The 17,803-nt window shown below is 38.9% G+C and overlaps 1 long non-coding RNA gene across 1 annotated transcript; it reads right to left on the bottom strand.

Annotated features, from left to right (window-relative positions):
* Window positions 1–12,527: 12,527 nt before the first annotated feature.
* LOC103884020 lies at window positions 12,528–17,382 on the bottom strand. The gene is made up of 2 exons (XR_646460.4): window positions 15,348–17,382; window positions 12,528–12,819 (listed from the first exon to the last, which is right to left on the bottom strand). It is a non-coding gene; the product is annotated as an uncharacterized LOC103884020 (long non-coding RNA).
* Window positions 17,383–17,803: the final 421 nt, after the last annotated feature.

The following is a 17,803-nucleotide window of genomic DNA, read 5'->3' as shown; positions in this document are numbered from 1 at the left end:
GTATTTTTAGTGGAGACGGGGTTTCATCATGTTGTCCAGGCTGGTTTCGAACTCCTGACCTCAAGCAATCCGCCCTCCTCAGCCTCCCAAAGTGCTGGGATTACAGCCATGAGCCACCGCACCCAGCCCCAGTTTTTCTATAACAGGACAAGGGCAGGAACAAAGAATGTGAGCAAAAGATACACTGTCTGGGATATGGACAGCATAGACCAAAATGCTGAACACTGTTCATTATATTTTACTCAGAAAATCTGAGTAAGTCAGATGGCTATTTTGCTCTGACTGGACTGTATTTTTTTATTTTTAATTTTTGTAGGTGCATAGTGGTATATATATTTACAGAGTACGTGAGATATTTTGCTACAGGCATACAATACATAATAATTACACGGAGTAAATGGAGTATCCATCACCTCAAGCATTTATCTTTTCTTTGTATTACAAACAACCCAATTATACTCTTATTTATTTAAAAATGTGCAATCAATTATTGTTGACTGTGGTCACCCTGGTGTGCTATCAAATACCAGATATTATTCATTCTATCTAACTATATTTTTGTAGCCATTAACCATTCCTCCCACCAACCTTCCCCTCGCACCCTGCCACACTACCCTTCCTAGCATCTGGTAACTTTGTCTCCATGAGTGCAATTGTTTTAATTTTTAGCTCCCATCAGTAAGTGGGAATATGTGAAGTTTGCCTTTCTGTGCCTGGCTTATTTCAGTTAACATAATGACCTCATGTTGTTGGCAAATGACAGAATGTCATTCTTTTCTATGGCTGAGTAGAACTCTGCATATATAGAGTTCTATTGTTAAATGCTGTGTGTATATATGATATATACATATATATAGGCATATATATCATATATACACACACATATATAAATGTGTGTATATAAGATAGATACACATATACATACACCTATATATCTCATATATACACACATACAACATTTTCTTTATCCATTCCTTGGTTGATGGACACTTAGATTGCTTCCAAATCTTGCTATTGTGAATAGTGCTGCAATAAACATGGGAGTATGGGTATCTCTTCAATATACTGATTTCTTTTTTTTTTTTTTTTTTTTTTGGTATATACCTCGCAGTGGAATGCCTGGATCATATGGTAGCTCCATGTTTCGTTTTTTGAGGAACCTTCAAACTGTTCTTCATAGTGGTTGTACCAATTTACATTCTCACTAACAGTGTATGAGGGTTCCTTTTCCTCTACATCCTCACCAGCATATGTTATTGCCTGTCTTTTGGATAAAAGTCATTTCTAACTGGGGTGAGACAATATCTCATTGTAGTTTTGATTTGCATTTCTCTGATGATCAAAGATGTTGAACACTGGTTCATATGCCTGTTTGCCATGTGTGTGTTTTCTTTTGAGAAATGTCTATTCAATCTTTTGCCCATCTTTAATTGGATTATTAGGATAGTTTCCTAGAGAGTTGTTTGAGCTCCTTATCTATTTTAGTTATTAATCCCTTGTCAGATGGACAGTTCATAAATATTTTCTCCCATTCTGTGGATTGTCTCTTCACTTTGTTGATTGTTTCCTTTGCTGTGCAGAAGGTTTTCAACTTAATGTGATCCCATTTGTCCATTTTTGCTTTGGTTGCCTGTGCTGCTGGGGTATTACTCAAGAAATCCTTGCACCATCCAATGTCCTGGAGAGTTTCCCCAATGCTTTCTTTTAGTAATTTCATACTTTGAGGTCTTATATTTAAGTCTTTAATCCATTTGGACTTGATTTTTGTAAATGATGAGAGATAGGGGGCTAGTTTTATTCTTCTTCATATGAATATCCAGTTTTCCCAGCACCATTTATTGAAGAGACAGCTCTTTTCCCAATGTATGTTCTCTTTGTCAAAAATGGGTTCATAGATGTATGGATTTGTTTCTGGGTTCTCTATTGTGTTCCATTAGTCTGTGTGTTTGTTTTTATGTCAGTATCATACTGTTTTGCTTACTACAGCTCTGTTGCGTAATTTGAAGTCAGGTAATGTGATTCCTTCCCTTTTTTTTCCTCAGGAAAACTTTGGCTATTTTGGGTGGTTCCATATAAATTTTTGGATTGTTTTTGCTATTTCTGTGAAGAATGTTATTGGTATTTTGATAGGGATTGCATTGAATCTGTAGATTGCTTTAGGTAGTATGAACATTTTACCAATATTGATTCTTCTAATCCATGAACATGGAATCGTTTTCCATTTTTTTCATATCCTTTTCAATTTCTTTCATCAGTATTTTACAGTTCACATTGTTGAAATCTTTCATTTCTGTAGTTAATTCCTAAGTATTTTATTTTATTTATAGCTATTGTAAATGTAATTCCTTTCTTGATTTCTTTTTCAGATTCTTCACTGTTGTCATATAAAAATGCTACTTTTTGTTTTGTTTTGTTTTTTGAGATGGAGTCTCGCCCTGTCACCCAGACTGGAGTGCAATGGCACAATCTTGGCTCACTGCAACCTCCGCCTCCCAGGTTCAAGCAATTCCCCTGCCTCAGTCTTCTAAGTAGCTAGGCTTATAGGCATGCGCCTCCACACCCAGCTAATTTTTTCTATCTTTAGTAGAAATGGGGGTTTCACCATGTTGGCCAGGCTGGTCTCAAACTCCTGACCTCATGATCTGCCCACCTTGGCCTCCCAAACTGCTGGGATTACAGGCATGAGCCACCATGCCTGGCCAGATATACTACTAATTTTTTATATTGACTTTATATCCTGCCACTTTAATAAATTTTTAAATCAGTTCTCATAGTTTTTTGATGGAGTCTTTACATTTTTCCAAATATAAGATCATATTATCTGCAAACAAGGATAATTTGATATCTTCCTTTCCAATCTGTATATCTTTTACTTCTTTCTCTTGTCTGATTGCTCTAGCTGTGACTTCCAGTACTATGCTGAATAACGGTGGTGAAAGTAGGCATCTTTGTTATGTTCCAAATGTTAGAGGAAAGGCCTTCAGTTTTCCCCCCATTTAGTATGATACTAGCCATGGGTCTGTCATATATGGCTTTTATTGTATTGAGGTAAGTTCCTTCTATACCTAGTTTTTTGAGGATTTTTATTTAAAATGATGTTAGATTTTATCAAATGCTTTCTCAGCATCAGTTGGAATGAGCATATGGTTTTTGTCCCTCATTCTATTTATATGATGTATCACGTTGGTTGATTTGCACATGTTGAACCATCCTTGCATCCTTGGGATAAATCCCACTTGGTCTTGATGAATGATCTTTTAAATGTGTTGTTGAATTGGGTTTGCTAATATTTTGTTGAGGAATTTTTGCATCAATGTTTATCAGGAATGTTGGCCTGTTGTTTTCTTTTCTTCGCATTTTTAAAAAAAATTTTAACGTGTCTGTCTGGTTTTTCTATCAGGTAATACTGGCCTCATAGAATGAGTTTGGAAGTATCCCTCCTCCTCTATTTTTTGGATTAGTTTGAGTAGGATTGGTATTAGTTCTTCTTTAAATGTTTGTTATAATTCACCTGTGAATTTTCTCTGCTGGGAGACATTTTATTATGGCTTCAGTCTTATTACTTATTATTGGTCTGTTCAGGTTTTGGATTTCTTCATGGCTCAATCTTGATACGTTTTATGTGTCTATGAATTTATCCATTTCTTCTAGGTTTTCAAATTTATTCACACTTAGTTGCTTATAGTAGCTTCTACTGAGTTTCTGCAGTATCCTTTGTAATGTCTCCTGGTTTTTTTTGTTTTGTTTTTTTTGGTTTTTTTTTTTTTTTGAGATGGAGTCTAGCTCTATCATCCAGGCTGGAGTGCAATGGGGTGATCTTCGCTCACTGGAACCTCCGCCTCCCAGGTTCAAGCAATTCTTGTGCCTCAGCCTCCCAAATAGCTGATATTACAGGTGCATGCCACTACATCTGGTTAATTTTTGTATTTTCAGTAGAGACGGGGTTTCACCATGTTGGCCACGCTAATCTCGAAATTGTCTCCCTTTTTTTATCTCTGATTTTATTTGGGTCTTCTCTCTTCTTTCTCAGTCTGGTTAAAGGTTTGCCAATTTTGTGGCTGGCACGGTGGCTCACGCCTGTAATCCCAGCACTTTGGGAGGCTGAGGCGGGTGGATCACGAGGTCAGGAGACAGAGACGATCCGGGCTAACACGGTGAAACCCCGTCTCTACTAAAAATACCAGAAAAATTAGCCAGATGTGGTTGCGGGCGCCTGTAGTTCAGCTACTCGGGAAGCTGAGGCAGGAGAATGACGTGAACCCAGGAGGGGGAACTTGCAGTGACCCGAGATCGCGCCACTGCAATGCAGACTGGGCGACAGAGCCAGACTCTGTCTCAAACAAAAAAAAAAAGTTTGTCAATTTTGTTCATCTTTTCAAAAAACAAATTTTTCATTTTTTTTTTTTATTTTTAGTGTTGTTTTCATTTCAGTTTCATTTATTTCTGCTCTGATATTTATTATTTCTTTTCTTCTACTAATTTTGGATTTGGTTTGCTCTTGCTTTTTTAGTCTTTAGAATGAATCATTAGGTTATTTATTTGAAGGATTTCTAATTTTTTTTCATCTAAGAAGAGACTTTTTTGATGTAGGTGCTTATAGCTATAAACTTTTCTGTTAGTACTGCTTTTGATATATCCTATAGGTTTTGGAATGCTGTGTTTCTATTAGCATTTGTTTCAAAAAAATTTTTTAATTACCTTCTTAATTTCTTCATTAACCCACTGCTCATTCAGGAGCATATCACTTAATTTCCATGTGTTTGTATAGTTTCCAAAATTTCTCATTATTTATTTATTTATTTATTTTTGAGACCGAGCCTCGCTCTTTTGCCCAGGCTAACGTGCAGTGGTGCGATCTCGGCTCACTGCAAGCTCTGTCTCTGGGGTTCACGCCATTCTCCTGCCTCAGCCTCCCGAGTAGCTGGGACTACAGGCGCCCGCCACCACACCCGGCTAATTTTTTGTATTTTTTTTAGTAGAGATGGGGTTTCGCCATGTTAGCCAGGATGGTCTTGGTCTCCTGACCTCGTGATCCACCCGCCTCGGCCTCCCAAAGTGCTAGGATTACAGGCGTGAGCCACCGCACCCAGCCCAAAATTCCTTGTTATTAATTTCTAGTTTTATTCCACTGCAGTCAGATATTAGACATAATTTCATTCAAAAAATATTTTTAAGACTTGTTTTGTAATCTAAAACATGGCCTATTCTTGAGAACAATCCATGTGCTGAGGAGTAGAATGTGTATTCTCCAGCTCTTGCATGAAATGTTCTGTAAATATCCCTTAGGCCCATTTGGTCTACAGCACAGATTAAGTTCATTATTTCTTTGATTTTCGAGGGAAAAAAAAGGGGGCCATTTTTAATCCACTTAGAAGACACAGGGGCTCTTTCAAGGTATGTGAATAATGACCCCAGGCTCTCTGACTCAACGCCAGGCACACCCGGCCAACAGGTCTCATCTGCAGAAGTTAGTGGTGGCCACTAGAAAGCCAGTGCTGAGGGAGATTCTGAGTGAACACACAGGTGACATGAAGAAGCCTGTCATAGTGACAGCCAACAGCAGGGGGAGAGGCCACGAGGGCATAATGACTCTTATTCAGTGTATTTTTCTTCCCTGGTCTGGTCTAGCACCTAGTATCTCTCATGCACAATTTTTTAGTTTCATGAGTGAAAATGAATGTCATACTTCACTAAATACTCTGAAGAATTATGTTTACCCACTGACACCAACGATTGTTCTATCTTTCATGATTTTTCCTTCATAGTTACAGGAGAAACTATAGGGCTATAGGATGATAGTTATGTGTTTAATGACATTAAAATGTCTCCCTTCAGCAGAATATTGGGAATGCTTTAATATGGAGATATATAGAGATGAGTAATATGTGGTTCCTGACCTCATGAAGCTCACCACCAAATGCAGAATAGACACACACATGGAGATTAATTGCATTATGTAGTGTGTTTTGTGCAATGTTAGACCATGGGCACCAAACACAGTCCAGTGAGGGGAGGTCGGGAGGAAGTGAGGGCATCAAAGAAAGCTGCCTGGTGGAGAAAATGCATGAACTGATCTCCAAAGAATGACTGTGTATTGTTCAAGAAGAGACCAAATCCTTTTCCCAACTTTTGAGGTCCTGTGGGTTCTAGCCCTGCCTCCCCCATCAGACTGGGCTTTTCTTGCCTCTTTTCTTGCTCCAGCATCATTGTCATTCTTAGCTTCTCCAGCTCTCCTTCATACTGAAGGACTACCTGGAATGCTCCTCCCTGTGCCCAAAGCTTCTCTCTACACCAGGTTAACTCTTTTTTTCTTGAGACAGAGTTTCTCTCTGTTGCCCAGGCTGGAGTGCTGTGGTGTGATCTCAGCTCACTGCAACCTCTGCCTCCCAGGTTCAAGTGATTCTCCTGTCTCAGTCCCCCAAGTAGCTGGGATTACAGGCGCCCCCCACCAGGCCTGGCTAATTTTTGTATTTTTAGTAGAGACGGGGTTTCACCATGTTGGCCAGGCTGGTCTCGAACTCCTGACCTCGTGATCTGCTACACCAAGTTAATTCTTACCTATGCTTCAAAGCTCAGCCCATATATTAACTTCTAAAGGAAGAATGTTGGGGGCACGGTATGCTCTCTAGCACCCTTTGTTTTGTCTTTAATGCATTCTTCACCACTGTAATAATGAATTGTGTAATTGGTTGTTCACTTTGTTTTCCCCACGGAAACTATAAGCTCCATGAAGGCAGGCACCCATGTGTATCTTTTCTCACTCTATTTGAGCACAGAGCATAGGATAATACACAAGGCAGACATTCAACAGCTATTTCATGGTATATCTGTCTGGAATAGAGAGGATGAAAACTAGGGCAGTGGGAGTCAGGAGGGAGAGAGAGGAGACACTGGAAATAAGTATGAAATGCACATTGGTGTGGCCAGGTTGTACATTTGACGGGAGAGGAGGAATAAAGGATGGATTATAGATTTACTGTCTCACCTGTCACTTTTACTTTCCAAAGATGAAACAGTAGTGCCTTATAGACCTCTGTACTATTTCACTGAAGACACGTTCCACAGCAATTTACTTAAAGCTTTTTGATGCTGCACATGGAGATCTGAGAGCTAAATGTAAAGTTATCTATTAAAAAGTGAATCTTCAGATGGAAACATCCTATCTTTGCATTGGTCCAAATGCAAATATTCAGTGGCTTGACAACCTTCTTGCTGTGACCATCAGTAGTGAAGGAATTCATAGTAATCCCAGGCACAGTATGGGGGGACTTAGAACAATGCTCTGTGAAGCTGCTCCCTCTCCACCTTATGCACCCATCCTTATCCCTTCTCTTCTCACTGTGCTCCCAGAATGTTCCACCTTCTTCCTGGGAGGGAGCTAGAGCTGTGACTTGTGTCCCTGTCTGAACGCAGAACAGGACTAATTCCACTGCCCACTCCAACCCCAGGCTTCGCGTAATGGGGATCTGCAGTTTCTCCTTTCCCTTCCTCAATTTCAGGAGCTCCTCAACCAAGAAAGAAATTCTTCTCACGTTAAGAGTCTACCTTCATTTATTATGTTTAGATGCAAGGAAAGACTGAATAAAAGTTGAAGCTCGCAGTTAATTCATTACACTGCATTTTCAAGCATTTGAAACATTTCTTCCTAAACTATATTCTTTCCTGCAAACATCTAAAGCTCTAGTATTTTTTAAATTATATATATGCATATACACACACACATATATACATACGTATGTGTATATACACTCATCTTTTTCCTTTATAGACTTGATTAATACCTTGATTCTCAAGTAAAATTGTCAGTCTTCAGAGGAGCATCTTGTCACATAACACATGCTTTCTTTGTTTTCACAGCCTCACCCATGATCCTGGAAAGAATGTCAAGAATCATATCTGTAACTAGAGAGATATCCCAAGGACGAAGCTTATCTCCTTAAGGAAAAGAAATCTGACTTGCTTTCAGAGCCTTACATATAACCACTGTTTAGCTATGTGGAAAGAATTTATATGTTTGACCTAATTGATAAAGAACCCCTGGAATGCTCCTAAATCCCTGAGCAACTACATTCCAGAGTGCAGGAATCACTTGGGAATTCATTTGAATTGTCGTATCTTAACTGCTCGAGTCTATCCACTGAGAAACCCCTGGTGCATCTCAGTAGCTGCATCTTATTGTGGTCATATTTTGTTTCTTTTATTGCTTCCATTGCCCTTCCTCTCTCCCCCACTATCTTACCTCTCCCCTTCTCTCTATTTTCCTCCCTCTCCCGCTCTCTTCTCTTCTCCCTATCCCTCTCCCTCTCGCCTTTTGTTCTCTCAAATGCTTCTTCATGTTTTTATTCCAGATCCTCAGTAATTCTTATTGCAACATGCCCAGAACTAAAAAGGCTGCTGACCAGTGCTAGAACATAGAGTCTAGGACCTGTAAATCCCATATAGCTCCTCCTACAGAGCTCTAGGTAATGCCCAAGCTGAGGAGGTAACCACGGTGATGACCTGGATCAACAAACAATGTGCAAAGAGGCTTAAGCAGCAAGTTATGTAACTCTTCATGTGGGTCTAGAGGCGAAGCTCTACTTAGATTAAGGGATAAAGGTTCAAGGTTCATGTTACCTAACAATATGTCGTCTAGATACAAACACTAGTGATTTATTTCACTTACATGGTAAGATTTTATGTGCTTGGCACAAAATGGCATTGAACATTGCTAGTTGTAAGGTGAAAGAGTAGAATCAATCAACAATGGAGAATGCTGTGCCTAGAAGACACCCCACCCACCCTGCTGTTGTATTATCTAATACTCCTTGACTTTGGAGGAACAGCTTATCATCTCAAAGTTCCCCCACCTTTGACTTTGCTCCTCTGATGTGGAAAGTACCAGTGACCCTGTTTGTTCCAGGTAACTTTGCTGTGAAGTTCAGTTCTCCCTGACCTTTGGCCAATAGCAAGGAGTTCAGGCTGTTTGTCAAGATCATGACTATTACTTATGAAAATCAGAAAAGTATTCCCAGATACTAACCCACCGTTGCCCTGCCAATCCATGCTAAGAAGCCTGCTGTAGAGAAATGTAATGCAAATTATCAAAACTAAGTGGGTATGACAGCCTCTTTCCTCATCCATGCACATCCTCAGGCTTCTCTGATGTGATTTTTCTTGTTCTTCAAGGCTGCTTTTGCTATATGTTTTATTTTGTCTCACTAGAATAAGGGTATTACACAATACAGGTTACTTCATAGCTGATTTCCTCCCCATGTTCCCAGAATAGCCCAGAATGAGATTAAGAACCAAGCAAGTAATAGAGGCAAGAGCATATTTAGGGCATGGAAAGCTCTGGGTGGCTTTGTCTTTTGCTTTCATTGCTATCTCATCAGCTATTCTGTCCTCCCCCCAAGAATAAATTGAACAAGGATGTAACCGAGGAAAATCAAATTCTCCTCTATTAGACAATTCATTACATGTGAATAATTTTTGAGAAACAAGAAACCTCTTCATCCTCCAGTATATACATTTTTCTTTTTTTTTTAATTTTAGTGGCATCAAGAAATGCATATCTAATATTTTTGCAAAATAAACCCAAGGTCCATTCAAAAGGAAGGTGACCTCTGGATGATAGTCTCATTGTGATGAGAATAAACGTGAGATGTTACAGATACCCAACAAATATACAGAGGACAAGATTTTGCACTGCTTTTTTAGCAGGAAAGATAAATCGTAACTCATCCACCCACCCTCCATTGCCTACTTTTCACTCTGCACATGCTCAGTGAAGAAGGTTGCAGTTTTCAATAAAGTTTATATCATAAAATAGTGATGTGCTTGCACTGAGGTACATCAAACCTCTCAGAGCTAACGAGCTCTTACCAAGATCAAACCAAGGAACTCTCAGTATTAGGTCCCAAGCCTTAACCACTGACACTCCAGTCCTAAGAAGGGAATTCATGAAAACACCACTAGTAAATCACTTAAAAAGAAGAAAATATTGAATGCATTCCAGATTCTTGTATAACGAGTATTACACTTCTCTCTTCATTTCTGAAGTTCGTCATGAAAGGGCAATAATATTGGTAATCTCAGTTTTCCTCTTTCTTATGGAAAATTGCTTTTTCTCAGAATCATAGGAGCACAGATGAGAAGGGATCTTAAAAGCCATCGAGCCCCACACTACAGCAACTACAAAAACAAATCGTCTTTTTGTCACATCCGAGGATCAGCGCCTGCTCTCAGCCTCAACCACCCTAGCAACAAGGAACTAAACTGCATCACAACATTGCATTTTCTGTTCCATTTTTGGACAAGTAAAATTGATGAAAAATTCTGTATCTTGTATGAGCTTAAGACTTTAAAAACCTAAGCATTTTAAAAAATGATGATGCTCCCTGCCTTTCAGGCAATATGTCATTCAAAATTTTAAATTACCAATTTATAAAATAGGAGAAAAAAACTAAGATTCTGAATTTCGTCATAAAAACATTTGATATTTTCTTTCTAAATTTCAAATGGTAGACTCTTAAAAAAAAAAAGCAAATAAAAAAGTCTTCCTTAGTTTCTTTCTGGCCTTTGATGTGCTTGCTTGCTGGCATCTTGAATCCATGGTTAATTTCATTACCATTCTACATCTTCCATTTTGCAGGTTAAACATTCTCTCTTTTCACTATTCCTCAGAAATCATAGTTTCTGGCCGGGCACAGTGGCTCACACCTGTAATCCCAGCACTTTGAGAGGCTGAGGAGGGCGTATCACGAGGTCAGGAGTTTGAGACCAGCCTGGTCAATATGATGAAACGCTGCCTCTACTAAAAATACAAAAATTAGCTGGGCATGGTGGCACGCACCTGTAGTCCCAGCTACTTGGGAGGCTGAGGGGCAGGAGAATCGCTTGAACCCGGGAGGCAGAGGTTGCAGAGAGCTGAGATCACACCACTGCACTCCAGTCTGGGCAACAGAGCAAGACTCTGTCTTAAAAAAAAAAAAAAAAAAAAAAGTCATAGTTTCCAGATTTTCACCTTTCTCTTCTGTTGTGCCCTAATTTACTACTGTTCTTTTCTCCACTCTCAATATGTCCAGCTCAGCTTGAACCAGACACTAACCACCCTTGCTCAGACATGGTGCTTTGGGGAATGCACTCTCCAACTCTTGGCAACCACACAGTAGCAGTCATTCACTGAGTTCCTAGTTAAAAACCTTAACTTGCATTTTTTTCAAGCATACACCTTTCTGCTTTATGGCACCTTTCTGCAAATTAGGAAGAGGTGCCGTCTTTGTATGGACAGAGTCCTTACTCAAGCCCTCAGCCAGGAACCTGTATGCAGCATGCAAACTGTGGAAGCCCACCAGTGGGATTTGCAATCTGCCCACCCCTCCTGTGTTTGTGTTGCTAATTTTCTGGAACTGAGGGCAACCTTTATATATCTCCCTTTTACTTTTTATCCTGTTAGATTTGGTCCATTGTTCCATCCTGTCAAGTTATTTTGGGTTCCAACATATTTGCCCTCCCACCCAGCTGCAGAGTCATCAAGAGACCATCTTCATCTGGCAGCTCAGTGGCCCTATCAAAAGGAAATGAGATCTGGCAAGGGAGCTATTATTCATCTCATTCTGACTTTAGTGATGGCCTCTTCCCTCTCTATTATTCATCTCGTTCTGACTTTAGTGATGGCCTCTTCCCATGATGGCCTCATCATGACAATATATTTCAGAGTTTTTTCAGCATCAATATCAAATTTTCTGTTTTGTGGACTGAAGAGTCTAAACTTCTTCCCATTTCTGAAAACTAGGACATTTTCTGATCTCCATCCAGTCTCAGGACGCATCTCCTGTGCTCCACAATTCCGTAACCATTACTGACAGCCATTTTCAATTGAAATCACACAGAGCCAAGGGCAGAGGTCTCATGAAATTTCTTTTGAAGTAGTTTAACTGTGGATTTTTACAGATAAATGGAAAAAATTCTATAATACAGTTTTTTTTTTTTTTTTTACTTTTGTTTTACTGCAGTTTAGAAGTTTCTTTATTCGCCTTTTTCCAGGGCAAACTGCCATCTTTTAGTTTAACGTAAAATTTTTTTTAATGCAACAATAAAATTCCAGCAACTACAAAAAGATGATTCTTTAAAAATATATATAATTTTCTATTCCTTTTCATTTTTGCCATATGATTTTGCCATTCACCATAGGATCTTTTCTCATTTGGAACTTCACACTATTAAAAAATATAATTAATATCCCATTTTGCACGTGGGTTAAAATTTCAGTACAAAAATCTTATTTGTAATTTTACATAACTATATAGCTACAGTTATACAACACTATTATCTATGAATTATTTTAATCTGTATTTTAATGTTTATTAAAAAGTATAGAGTATACTAAGTTATTTAGATCAAAGTTGTATCACTAGATAGAAAATCTAGTCTCTATTTAGCATTGTTTCTGACTGGCATGGAGAAAAATGTGGAGATACATGGTTTTTTGCCATATATGAGCTCTGTCAGACTTTTTAAAAGAAGTATTATACCTACAGAAAGAAACCATTTCAGCCAGCACAGTTTTATTTTCCACACTTACATTGTCAAAAGCCATACTATCTTTCCCATTTTTGCATTTCTGTGATTGTCCAATTTGCCTAAATAAGAAAGTGTAAGCATCTGCCAGCACCCTATATAGTCAAAGCCTTCTCAGCGGATTCCATTTGCACAGGGTCTGCAGATTTAGAGACAGCAAGAAGCCAAAGGAAGGGATCGGCAGTTCAAACAGGGAAGAATCTTTCTTCTCCAAAGTTGGCATGGGATGGAGACTCAAGCCTAACCTGGGAATAAAAACTGAAAATAGAATACAGTGATTAGAAGAACTAGGAAAGGCCTGTAAATTAGAACAGAACTACATAAAGGAGAAGCTGAATGTTTAATCAGTCCAAGTAATATGAGACTACTGAAACTACTATTGATAATATTATCATGCTTACCTGTCCCAGGCACTGTGCTAAATTCATTACATTTTATAAGTGTGATCCTAATGAATTGTCTTCCTGACACTATCATAAAAACACTAATGGAATCTGCATTTCACAGATGAAAAAACTGAAGCTCCAAGATGTTAGGTAACTTGCTCAAGATGATGAATTGAGTAAGAGGCAGAGTCAGATTTTAAACCTGTCGTAACCCTGTACTTCTGACTTCTTTCTAAATTTCCTATATGGTTCACCTCAGAAATAAAAAATGTTCTTTGTTTTTGCTCTTCAACACTAGACTCAGGTGGAGAGAATGGGATTGATCATAATTAGATTTATCACTGATAATATATAGCCTGATTTTATTGGTTTATCAGTAAGTTATCTCTAAAAAATTATCATAATTACCCACAAACGCACCACCAAAACCAAAGGCCAGAACCTTGACAACAAACTCCATCTAACCCCACAGTCTCCGGCATCCCAAACCCAAGCTCAGCTCATCCGGGATAAATATTATCCTGAATCCTGTGTTCCTTACTTCCTTGATTCATTTTAAAGTAGTATTTGTTGCATCTATATGAACTATAAAGGACATATTTTTAGTTCTGTTCTTTTTAACTTTGATTCATCTCTGTTGTTTCATGTCTCTGTAGTTCATTATTTTTGATTGATGTACAATATTCCCCAGTCTTGTTGATGGGCATTTGAGCTATTTCCTAGTTTGTTTGGTTTTTTTTCTATAATAAACACTGCCACTATACATTTTAAATCTTTGTATCCTGTTATTGGTATATAACTTTCCTTTGAGTATCTACTCAGGGGCAGTATTTCTGGGGTGTAGGAGACATAGGAGATGTTCAACTCCAGGAGAAAATGTCAAACCAATACATGAACCTATCAACAGTATTGAGATCCTGTTGATTCTTAATCATTTCTAATACTTGATAATATCAGACACTAAAATTTTTGCCTACAATCTAAGTATAAAATAGTATTTGTTGGCCGGGTGTGGTGGCTCACACTTGTAATCCCAGCACTTTGGGAGGCCGAGGCAGGTGGATCACAAGGTCAGGAGTTCGAGACCAGCCTGGCCAATATGGTGAAACCCTGTATCTACTAAAAATACAAAAATTAGCCAAGCGTGGTTGTGGGCACCTATAGTCCCAGCTACTTGGGAGGCTGAGGCAGGAGAATCACTTGAACCCAAGAGGTAGAGGTTGCAGTGAGCTGAGACTGTGCCACTGCACTCCAGCCTGGGTGACAGAGGGAGACTCCATCTCAAAAAAAAAAAAAAATAGTATTTGTTGTAGTTTGGATTTGCTTTCCCTGACCACTAATGATGTTGTGTATCTCATCATTTATGTATTAGCTAAATATTTTTCTTCTTCTGTGGAAGACCCTAACCCTGTCCACAGAGGAGGTAAAATTAAAGGAAAAAAAAAAAAAAAGAATAACCTAACCCAAGGGCCAAATCCTTGCCAGAGAAATTGACCTTATTTTAGCCTTGGTTTTTAGTAACTCAAGAGTTAATTCAAGATCTAATAGAAATGGGATGGTAATCCTATTTTATGACAACATCTAATACATGCTTAAGGGTTGACTTACTGCCTTTAATTTTTTTTACTGTCTTTTTGCAAAATATCATCCCCATATGACATAATCAGACACAGAGGACTCTTTTACATTGTAAAATTATATTGCAAAGAATCCTCACTTCTTAGTACCAAATTTCCCCAGAGCACACGAATTTCTAGGGGCTGCAGCAGTCCTGACTACCTGTTGCACAGATCAGAAGCATGCTGCCTGACTACAAAGGCTAACATGTGAAGAAGGGCTTTTGCCTTTATAAGGATGTCATAAGCAGTCTTTCATATAACAGGAAGTTATTAGTGCATACAAATGCTATTTTAAAGTCTGGGAATATTTAATCATACCCTAATCTTTATTATTTATATTTCCCAATGCCAGTGTCCACAACTATTGTCCAAAGTGTGACAGAAACAAATCCTGTAGCAGGAAGCCCAGAGCCCACTCATGGACACCTGTTGCAACTTGAATCGCAACCAGTACTTGCAAAACAATGCATATATGTGAACAAGTAAGTGTAGCCACTGGCCCTGCCTTACTAATATAGAAGGAGATTACAACTCCACCTGCTGCCCCTGATATTTTAGGTGACTCTGGAAGCAGAGGAAGAAATGGAAAAAGGACATAGGTAGTAAGAAATATTAGTGGCGGCAAATCCATACGGATCTGCAACAACCTCAATTCTTGCTTCCTCAGAAGAAAGAATTCGACCAAGGGGCATAAGGCAGAGGGAGAGTCTGAAGAAAGTTTTAGAGGAGGAGTGAAAGCTTATTCGAAAGTTTTTAGCAGGAGTGAAAAGAAGCACAGTACCTGGAAGAGGGCCAAATGAGCAACTTGAGAGATTCAAGTGTGTGCTTTAGCCTTTCACTTGGGGTTTCATACGTTCGCATGCTTCCAGGGGTTGCGTCTCTTCTCCCGTAAGTCTTCCTTGGAGTAGGCTGTCCGCATGCGTAGTGGCCTGCCAGCGCTTGGGAGGGGCCGCATGTGGTGTGTTTACTAGGGTTGTGCACATGCTCACTTGAGTAGTTCTTCTTTCACCAATGGAATGTTTCCAGAGGATGGTCATATGCCAGTTAAACGCTCCCATTTTGCTCCCTAGTGCGCATGCGTGAGCCCACTTGGCCAACTCCTGAGATCTTGTCAGGAAGCTGCCGATCACCAACTTTAGATGTTTTGTTAATCTATTAGGAGACTGCCTTTCCCCTGGCACTGGCTGCAACCAATTATTTGGTTGGTGCAAAAGTAATTGCCGTTACTTCCAATGGCAAAAATGGCAATTACTTTTGCACCAACCCAATATTATTTTAGAGAGACAGTTTAACAACCACCTGACCACCACATGATGATTGCCTGACATTCCTGGTGGTGGGGGCACCTCTCTGCCCTACTCATGTTTAACTATCTATTGTAACAGAAACAGAGTACAACCATAGAGGAAAAAATAAATAAGGAAAGAGACTTCTAGAAGATAGCCAGAAAATTATCATTTTCCCACCTAAAATAACAGATGCCTATAAAATTATTCTTATTACAATAATACACAGCAGGGAGCATTTGCAAGAGACTGAAACATGTAGGAGAAATTCCCCTCTGAATTCCCTTATACTGGAAAACTGGGCTTCAACGATTGAACTTGGAGAAACAGACATATCTCTGTAATTAATGTAATTCAGTTTTTTCCCAATGGTGTTTGTTAATAATGTAGTCCAATCAGTGGTATTTTCTCCCAACTGTCGAAAAGACTCAGGCCCTTTACATATCACCTGGCTGTTCGGGGAGTTTCTAGGAGTACATAATCAAATCTGGTTGGAAAACTGTTAAGTTACTGAATCGGGATGTAATTCTTTCTTCTACTCCTAATCAGGGCCCTGTCACCTGTGTACCACAGGAAAACATTACCACCCTTACTGGGTACCTTATATTGTAAGGCCCTGCTGCTCTTTCTCCTGCATTCTGTCAGACACTACTGACACTACTCTGGATCTTGAAGTACCAGTGTTAAACTTGGCTTGCATTAAAGCAAAAGAAAACATTTCTCTCTCTCTCAATGTCAAAAATCAATGTTTAGAACTCTTAGGAGGAGCTATCAGTCAATGGTTTTTAGCCTTTGGAGTAGGAAATAATATATGAAACACACAACAAGTTAACTTTTAAAAGCAAAAGAAAAAAAAAACCTGCACAAATGTGACCTTATTAAAATTAAGGTGTTACAATTAAGAAATTTGTCAACAGACACCTTAAATAGAATGGACAAATTATAAACTGAAAGAAGCTATTTGAAAGATACACAACCAACTAGGATTTGTTTAGAAATATGTATATAGAAAAGTTCAATAAGTCAATAAGGAAAGCACAAACAACCAAATAGAAAAATAGACAAAAAACATGATCATTTCACAGAGGAAGAATCATATATGGGCAATAAACACATGAATTGATGTTCAATCTCAGTGATCAGGAATTATAAATTAATGCTACAATGAAGTACTATTGTGTACCCATTTGGTTGGCAACAATTGAAGAGTCTGATAATACCTCATGTTGGAAAAGATGTACATCCACAAGGCATTTCATAAAGTTGCTGGTAGGAGTAAAAACTGATAAAACTATTTAGACTATTTTAGCATTAGCTCCTAAAGTTGAACACTCACATACCCTTTGATCCAGCAATTTCATTGAGCATAAACATATACTCAGTTTCTCTTGAGTACAACCATATACTCAAGAGAAAGTCTGCATGTGTTCACCAGGATATGTGTGTGTGTGTGTGTGTGTGTGTGTATGAGTGTTCATGGTTCACAATAATGAAAACCCGTGTATTAGTCTGTTTTCATGCTGCTATAAAGAACTGCCCAAGACTGGATAATTTCTAAAGGAAAGAGGTTTAATTGACTCACAGTTCATCATGGCTCACACCTGTAATCCCAGCACTTTGGGAGGCCAAGGCAGGGGGATCACCTGAGGTCAGGAGTTCGAGACTAGCCTGGCCAACATGGTGAGACCCCTTCTCTACTAAAAAATACAAAAATTAGCCCGGCGTGGTGATGTGTGTGTGTAGTCCCAGCTACTTGGGAGGCTAAGGCATGAGAATCACTTGAACCCAGGAGGCGGAGGTTGCAGTGAGCTGAGATCACATCATTGCACTCCAGCCTGGGTGACAGAGCGAGAAAAAAAATGAATTTTTTCTTTTTTTTTTTTTTTTTTTTTTTGTTGTTTTGAGATGGAGTTTTACTCTTGTCACCCAGGCTGGAGTGCAGTGGTGTGAT

This window comes from Papio anubis, chromosome 6, assembly GCF_008728515.1.
Source record: "Papio anubis isolate 15944 chromosome 6, Panubis1.0, whole genome shotgun sequence".
NCBI classification, from domain to species: Eukaryota; Metazoa; Chordata; class Mammalia; order Primates; family Cercopithecidae; genus Papio; species Papio anubis.
The sequence above is the reverse complement of the archived record's forward strand: the minus strand, read 5'-3'. Positions and strand labels throughout refer to the sequence as shown.